This window comes from Cetorhinus maximus, chromosome 1 (assembly GCF_964194155.1).
Source record: "Cetorhinus maximus chromosome 1, sCetMax3.hap1.1, whole genome shotgun sequence".
Classification (NCBI taxonomy): domain Eukaryota; kingdom Metazoa; phylum Chordata; class Chondrichthyes; order Lamniformes; family Cetorhinidae; genus Cetorhinus; species Cetorhinus maximus.
The window spans coordinates 36,188,976-36,198,443 of record NC_135879.1 but is presented as its reverse complement, the minus strand read 5'-3'; the positions used below and the strand labels follow the sequence as shown (position 1 = coordinate 36,198,443).

Below are 9,468 nucleotides of genomic sequence, written 5' to 3'. Positions count from 1 at the left end.
AGCAGATATTTTAAAGTATAGAATAAAAAAGTGTATCATTTCTGCATGTATCTGAGGCATAAACACAACACCCTCCAAAGGCCGAACACTCTCTGTGCCTTTCTGACCCTCTTATGGGGCTAGGGTGATTCCCTGGAGCATCCACGATTGCTCCCCACTCAGTACCCGCGTTCCTCCAGCTGGTCAACGACAGTCCCTGTAACCTAAGTGTGCCGTCAAAATTCTAGCCCTCCACCTCTAACAAGCTCTTAATGATCTGTTTAAGTGCTTTAATTAGCCTCAATTAGGAGGGGGAATGGGATCGCTGTCCTGCCCTGCCTCATCCTGGTGAACATTGCTAGCGCCGGGAATACCATTTTAAAACTGATATGCTGGCTGATACCAGAATTTTCGGGCAAGGTCCCCCCAGCCTCAACATTCCTGCCGTTGTTGGGTGATGGGGGAGGTGCCTGACATTTTAGCCCTCAGTTTTTTTGAAAAGTAGGCAGGAAGAAAACAAATCATTGCTGAAGAAATGATTTGTTTTAAAAAGTTAGGAATGCCGAGATACTTAGATGGAGAAAGGGTGATCTGTCAGCTTCTTACCCAATTGGTTGCAATATTTTAGTTGAAAACAATTTTTTAATGCTGTTTCTTACATCCATTATTGCTGCTCAGATTCCCCACTGCTTCTCTTGATCTTCCAATACCAGACATGTTTCAGAAAATCAAAAATAACCTAACCATTAGCAGCATAACAACCAAGACAGCATTGTGTACTGTAGAACATAACAATATTAATATACCTTACTATTCATTGTCTCAGAATTCTGTTTCAGAAATGCAAAATAATGCCTTTAATGCTATTTTCTGTTAGTCAACTCATGAGTATTTCATAGTAATTACATTCCAATATCTCAAGTCCTCAGGGTATGTCAATTTTAGGTTTAACTAGTATTAATATTGTTTCCATTTTATTGAAGCTAAAGTAAATTTTGTAAAAAAAAGTGCGGTGGCAGAGAGTATGAATAAAGAGCTATAATTTTTCTTAAGGTTCATGTAACATTTTAAAAACATTTTTATCTTTGCTGCCATGACTTACAATGCAAATCAAACCCATGGAATAAATTACGGCCTTATTATTCTCTCATCCCTCCATAATTCTATGTGCAGCACATGAAGATTGTAACAGGGTTAGAGGATATGGGGGAGAAAGAATTCTATCATCCATGTTAAATAATATACAAGATGATGTAATTTTGATCAAGCAGCATTTGTGTATATAAAAAAGAAAGCATGTGTATGAAATCCTAGGAAAAGCACATCTGGTTGAGTGTCTGAAGCTATTTTATCCAATAAAGCTTGTTCTACTACTTTTAAATGGAGTACTGCTTTTTCATTAATTGAACACATATGCATAGGACAACAGATGCATATACAAAAGACTGCAGATCTTGGTGGGTTAATGGGTGCTAGGAGCAAATAATTTACAGTCACAGAGGCTAAATGAGAGTTGGGTTGGCTAGTGATGGACAGTGCATGGTTTGCGCCAGGATTCCTGAGCCACATCTTTTATTAAAAAAATGATTTTCAGTGGGACAAAGGGGCACACATGGAGCAACAGTGTATGAGTGGGGCTATAATCTTTTATGGAATAACTTTCATTTAATTAAAATAACCTAGAAATGAATGTAAGTATAAAATATATATAATAAAATCAAAAATGTATTTTTTTATTCGTTCATGGGATGTGGCCAAGCCAGCATTTATTGCCCATCCCAAATTGCCCTTGTTCAGAGGGCATTTTTTTTTAAGAGTCAACCACATTTCTGTGGGTCTGGAGTCACATGTAGGCCAGACCAGGTGAGGACAACGGATTTCCTTCCCTAAAGGACAGTGAACCAGATGGGTTTTTATGACAATCGACAATGGTTTCAGGGTCATCATTAGGCTTTTAATTCCAGATATTTATTGAATTCACATTCCACCATCTGCATGGTGGGATTCAAACCCAGGTCCCCAGAGCATTACCCTGGGTTTCTGGATTACCAGTCCAGTGACAATACCGCTATACCACTGCAGTGGCATAGTGGTATTGTCACTGGACAATCAAAAGATGTGGCTCAGGAATCCTGGTGCGAACCATGCACTGATTAAAGATAGATGAAGATAAAACATATATGCACACAATACTGGCCTATGCAAGAGAGCAATAATAATTGCAGGACAAATTGCCACAGATTCAGTCAGGCAACTGACTAGCAGACAGAGGATTTACCTGTGAAAATTGTGTATTTATAGCACTTTAAAATGTACAATTTTCGAATGAGGAACTACATGTTTCACAAATCATTTCATTAAATATTAGTTTGAATAAAAGTAAACATCTTTGATCAATCTACTTAGCAAGTACAGGCCCTTGGTTCTGATACATTCCAAACATTGGTGGACATCATAGAATTTTACAATGCAGTAGGAGGCCACTTAGCTCATCATGTCTGTGCTGGTTATAAAATACTAATCCAGCCTAATCCCACTTTCCAGGTCTTGAGCCATGGTCTTGCACGCATCCAATTTTTGTATCACCTTACAGTTCTTCAAGTGCATGTCCAAGTACATTTTAGGTGTGATGTGGGTTTCTGCCTCTGCCACCTTTTTAGGCAGTGATTTCCAGATCCTCACCACCCTCTGGGTGAAATAATTTTTCCTCAACTCCTTTCTAATCCTTCTGCGAACTACTTTATGCCCTTTGGTTATTGCCTCTCTGCTAAGGGAAATAGGTCCTTCCTATCCATTCTATCTAGTCCCTCATAATTTTATACAACTCAATTAAATCTCCCCTCAGCTTCCTCTGCCCCGAAGAAAACAACCCCAGCCTACCTAATCATTCTTCACAGCTAAAATTATCCAGTCCTGACAACATCCTTGTAAATTTCCTGTATTCCCCTCTCTAGTGTGTTTATATCCTTGTAATGTGGTGGCCACAATTGTATGCAGTACATTTGCTGCTGCTTAAATTATACTTTATTCAGTTCCAGCATATCCCCCCAGTTCTTATATTCTATGCCTTGACTAATTAAAAAAAGTATCCTATATACTTATTTAAGCAACTTATTTGACCTGTTTTGCATCCTTCAGGAATCTGTGGACATGGAACCTCTAAACTTCTTAGTATCCTACCATATATTCCCTTGCCCTGTTTGTGCTCAAATGCATGACCTCACAAATCTCTGGATGAAATTCCAGTTTCCACTTTTTTGCCCATCTGATGGGTAAATTTAAAACTTCCTGCAATCTATATCCTTTCTCCTTACTACAAATTATGCAACAAATTTTTGAATCACCTGCAAACTTATCATGGTCCCATACATTTAAGTCCAAATCATTTGTCATGCTCAGTGAAGGCATGTCATAACTTTTAAGACATGAACTTTATTCAATGTGGACTCTGAAATAAACCTTTTCTTTCTAAAATGAACAATGTGCTATTGCAAAGATGGCCACTGAAGGTCAGCTGACCTGGCTTGAGTATTCAAAAACTGACTCATTGTCTAACAGAGACAAAAGATGAAAAGGTGTCAACTACACATATCGTGAGACCATCAGGGGACTTTCCCGAATTCAATGGTTCCTATTTTGAAACAAAGAAGGTGATTTAACCCGTTAAACAACAAACCAGGATGTGGCTCATCAACCTAAGACCACCACCATATTCAGTAATGGGACTACGGTGTGAGGAGTCACAAGGTGAGACAACCACGTTTGTCCCTTTTAATCTTTTAAGTGCTAGAGACAAGGCAGAAAAGGCAATAAGCCTTAAGAACCAAAGGCTATAACATAGTAAGGTCACCAAACTTGTTCCTTTTCGGGTCCACCAATATAGCAAACTGACCTCCTGGTACCAAGACTACAAGCAATTAGCTTTATGACCTGCAGAAAGTCTATCTCTTTGAGAGAATCCTGAAAATGGCTGTGGCATAAGACTTTGGCTATTGAATTCACCCAAACTACCCTTTAGGAGTGAAGATGTTTTTTCATCAGGCCTGCAACATGTGTTTTCCAGAACAAGACAATCATATGAATTATGACTTGTCCCTTTTGTTTTAAAAGTGCACTATTCTCTTTCTTTGAGCGTGTTTGTGTGCGCGTTCTTGTGTGAGTGGATGCCATAGCATTAGATTTCAGGGTGAGTGCTTAAATAAACTATAAATTTTCTTTACTTAAACCCACAAAAAAGCTTGCTGCTGGTTATTCAATTGGCCTCGCATTCAAGGGTTAAAAAACACACATCTTCTTCTCAGAAATTCACTGATTATGGACAGCAGGGAAAGGGGACAAAGATTTCAGCAGTTCCCTCTCACCTTGTCGGTAACACATTGATATATACCATGAAAAGCAAAGTATCTTATACTGAGGGACCTAATACTGAGCCATGTGAAACTCCATTGGAAAGCCTTCCAGTCACAAAACCACCTGTTGACCATTACTCATTGGCCAGGAATTTTCCTATGGTGGGTGTGGTGGGCAGGAGTGGAGCCAATTGCTGCCCGCGATTGCTGCACACTGCCGTTTTACGCGGGGGCGGCAATTAAGTGCAATACATGGCCGGTAGCGCTCAGAGCTACCTGTGAGGGCGGGGGGAGGAGGGAGAGTTGGGGCCAGCACTCTTTCGTGCATGCACACGAAAGAGCGCAGCAATCTCCCTGTGGCACGGAGCTGAGTGAGCAGCATATGAGTATCATCAGTTTCAAATAATTATCAACTTTAAAGTTTTTTTGTCTTTAATAATTTTTTATAAAAATGGAGGCTGGCTGTCAAAGAGAAGTAGTATTAGTGGATATGATGATTCACACAAAAAGTTCTGAATCGACTGTATGTTAACTCAAACCCCCACACAATGTTGGATTCAGCCATTCTTTGACTAGTATGCCACTCTCTCCATTTAACACCAGAAGATAGGTTAGAACATCACTACTCATTCTAACAGTTTCATCTTAAAAGGGCAAGTCTCACTCTTCAATCAGACAATTAATGATTATGAGTCATTGCCCAACAATTTTTTTTCACTTCATTTTTAAACAAATCCATCCAACTGTTTAGGCCACAACAATGTAGTTGTTAAATTAAAGTCAATCTGCTGAAAAGCAAATATATTTATTAAGTACTTTACTATACATAAGGACTTTTTGCTCAATATAATACAAGAAATAAAATAAAATCTTACAATGCAAAATTCAATGTACATTAAAGCTATTTACAACCAAATACAAAAACAAATGACTTAAGTGTAAATCTAACTAACTGAAATGCAGTTAAGTGACTATTTGAATAAACAAAATAGATTTGCATAGCAAAACAAAACTAATTAGAAAAAATAGAAACATACAGAATTCAAATACTGCCTGGAGTTAAAGATAGGAGAGTATGTTTGGAGGGCACAAAGCCACCTGTACTCCTCTTCAGCTGCTTTTCTTTCAATTGAATGAATGAATTACTTTGGACATTTTCTGTTTAGTAGAATCAAATTGGTGAGTATACAGCTAAACCAGAGATTCAGGGTCAAGCTCCATTGAATAGGCCCAAGACAAGAACAGATGTCATTTTTTGACTCCTCAAGTTTTCATGCTTCAAACGATTCAATCCTCCCCAACCCCAACCCCAACCCCACCTCCCCCAACTAACCCCCAGTGCCTGGGGAGTTGAAATATAGACTCAAAGTAATACTTACTCATGATGCAGTTCTGGGAATTTTCTCTTTACAATATTTACATTGCAGGGACATTAAACAAATGATATTTCTAATGAGTTTAAAATCAAAATATTAACTCCCAAAACTCCAAATAGAGACATTCTGAAAATCTTAGCACCTTATGAATCAAGCTGACTATTGTCTAACCAGTACAATAATAAAGAAGGCATTTGTAAAACCTAATTAACAAGAAAGGCCGCAGGGATTATTTGAAACTTTAAATACACTCCTTGAGTAATAAAACACAAACTCTGTCCACAATGAAGCTCTGCATGTTTATTACTGCTGCACAGTACTTGGGGCTCCATTTTGAATTCTGGAATGCAATGACACATGATCAAGCCTGCAGAGTCAAAGTCAACATTTTCAAAATCTGAAACTGCAGTCTGTCTATCAGACAATAGTCCCACAGGGACAAAAATACTGCATTGGAATACAAGCTTCTCTAATTTTTCCCACAAAATTAATAATCATATACAGAACATAAACTGATTTGGCCTTGGAATCAGCTCCTTGTCTAATATGAACATGCACTACACCACAGTTGTCCTGCCATCTATACCTTCAACACCTTACACGTGACACCTTTGTTTTACACAGAAAGTCACAAACATACAGCCAGTAATCAACTTTTCTGTAACATGTTATGTAGCTGGGTGCATTCTGTCCCTTTCTTCTAACAGGAAAGGAAACCACACACACAGAATTCAATATATGTTCTTGTATTCCATTATAATTTGTACATCCAACTTTCATTAACATAGGAAAAAAAATCTCCCTTCAAAAATCGTACTCAACTTTGAAGTCACCCTTTTTTGTATGAGTTTATGAATGCAACACTGTATAACAGAAAACAAAATATTAGGCCAGCACAGTTCCAAATTCATTTTCAGTTTTATGTGGATGATGCTGTAATATCATCTCATCAAAATAATTTAATGGGAGGCCAGGGAAAAAAGCTCCATGCATACTTATTCTACAAATACAGATCTGAGTCCATAGCAATAGGCAGAGTATATTTTGCTATAATCTTCAGATCACATCTTTAGCCCTAGGACATCAACAATGCCTTGCTTGTTCAGAATCACAATCTTCTGTTGACCTTGATCAAATTCTATATTGACATTCTGCATGCTGAATTCCTCTCAACACATCATAAAATAACAATAATTTTTAGGGTGTAACATACTGTTTTGTTGTTATGAAGCTACAAAGTACACAAACAAATATATAAAGCATATAGGTACTATACTTAAAGACAGACTTAAACATAGGCGCAGTACAGAGTTGTTTTGTATGAAACATTTAGACAGTAGTAAGACTTCTCCACTGCTGTTTTCACAAAGTGAATGTGCTTTCAAGGCTGATATCGGGTGACTTCTTCAAAATCAGGCTGGTGTTCCACTGAGGCTGCAGTTGGTTCAGTGCCTTTGGGGTTCCGACAGCAAAGTATGATGGGAATTAAATGCTGCAGTTCATTGAAATCCATTTGATTCAGTCTGGAAAAAAATGGATGCTTAGATTTAAATATATTAATAAACTACCAGGATTTTCTTGAATTTGTGAACGTTACCATGTAGTTCTTGCAGTTAAACGAAACAGCAATAATTAATTTCAGTGTCCAGAAGTAAAATCCTGGCGTATTTTTCTCTCTCTAGCCCAAGGTCACGACAATAGCACCCCTTTTGCTGCAGCAATTAAAATGAGCTAATTCATTGGTCTGGATATCTACTTGGTCTGTATGGCCCAGTTCTAAGGTGGCAGCAAATTAACTAATTCAATCACCAGGAAGTAGACTTAACATTTATTAATACAACATATTGGTGTTTTGATAGTCATGTGACAGATGCAGATTTGTAATAAACTAGTCTATGGAGGCAGTGTTTATTCATCTAACCACTTAAGAAAATCCAATTAGTCTTTTCTACATCAGCTCCAATGTTTCATCTTCTCCCATGAGAGTTGATGGGTCAAATGCAATTACACCAAATCTAACTCAAAAATGGAACTCACTAACAGAAATTAGATTTTAAACCATAAATTGACCCCCATTTCTAATCATATATATATATATATATATATATAAGCCAAATATATTCTCAACAAAAATAAATCAGGGACCATCTTGTCAATGGAATCTGAAGACTTAAGAAAGTAGGGCTTTTAATAGCACTGTTCACTTAAAATCGCTCATGAATTTAATCAGTCAGAATATAATGACAGTAATTGTTTTCCTTAGTGAACTCTTTCAGTTGGATAGATTTATTGCCCTTTTAAAAAACTGCCTCTTGAGTTGTGCATAATATTGGCAAGGCTGTACTCATTGTCCGTTCCTAGTTGCACGAGAAGTTGGTGCAGACTATCTCTTTGAACTGATATACTTCTTTTGGGTATGATGCTTCACAATGATAGAGAATTTTAGAATATTAACCCAACTTTGTTTTGTCATTTGTGCAATGCATTGAATAAAGAACTTTGTTCAACAGATACATGCTAATCATTACACATCTACCCATTTAAAATTTATGGCAATACATTCATTTTCTCCAATGCATCATTACACCCTCAAGAATTTGAACTGAATACTTACTCAAAATAAGCCCACATTACTTTCCTTCAACACAAATTGAAGACAGCAATTATATCTGTGATTCTCAATATAAAGCAAAGCACTAAAACTGCAGTCTTACTCCACCTGTCTACGGTTAATGCTGGATACACATTTCTGTCTTTCAGAAAAGAGGGAACAAATGATTTTATTCAAAATATATTTGATATTAGGTGATTTTTACACAATAATGGATCAGAATTTGTGATGAGAATAACGGTAAGGATATTAGTGCTCACCTTTATAATGAAGGAAACCTGACAGCAACTTTTGAAGCGTGCACATACACAGTTAAATGCAGAAATCCAGGGGGAGAATTTTTCCTATGGTGGGCGGGCTGGGTGGGGGTGGGTGCAGAGCCGATCGCCGCCTGCGATCGGCTGTGCGCTGCCATTTTACTTGGGCGAGCCCATTAAGGCCTGCCCAGTGTAACGCGTAGCCGGTAGCCCTCAGCGCTACCTGTGGGGGTGGGGGGAGGAGTGAGAGTCGGGGCCTGTGCTCTCTCGCATATGTGCGCGAAAGAGCACAGCAATCTCCCTGAGGCACAGAGCTGCCTCAGGGAGATTGAATGGATTATACAAGTTTTCAATAAATAAAATAAAAATTTATTTAAACATGTCCCCTCATGTGACAGTGTCATGAGCTGGGACATGTTTGTGAAGTTTGGAAAATTTATTTAATTAACTTATAAAACCTTCAGGAAACCTGGTCCCGCCCATGGATGAGGTTTCCTGAAAAACGTTTGGGCTAGCCTGCCCACCAACCTTAAGGTTGGACGGGCAGCGTTCTTAACAACTTTAATTACTTTTTTAATGGCCTCAATAGGCCGTTGACAGTTTGGCGGGTGCGCAACTGCCTCCAGCACACGTCCGCTGAGTGAAATAGCGTGTGATGATGTCGGGATGCACACCCAACATCATCGCGCGTTATTTTACGTGTCAGCGTGTTGGGCCCACCCCTGCACGCCGATGACAATATTCTGCCCCAGGTGTTGCTATCAGAGATACCCTGTTCCTCCACAGGGTGAGCTATTGCAGTCCAGTCTGACAGAATCAGCATTGAAAATGACTGCAATGGTCTGAACTTGCTGTACTTGTCTGTTATTTCTGAACTAAAATGGCTCAAAAAGTTA

The 9,468-nt window shown here is 38.4% G+C and overlaps 1 protein-coding gene across 1 annotated transcript in view; it reads right to left on the bottom strand.

The window, feature by feature from the left end:
- Positions 1-5,456: 5,456 nt before the first annotated feature.
- The window catches only part of ankrd50 (ankyrin repeat domain 50), a 184,082-nt gene continuing 180,070 nt past the window's right edge, over positions 5,457-9,468 (bottom strand). Inside the window, exon 4 of the mRNA XM_078539723.1 lies at positions 5,457-7,227. The gene's annotated coding sequence lies outside the window, so the exon portion shown is untranslated. The remainder of the gene's footprint in view (positions 7,228-9,468) is intronic.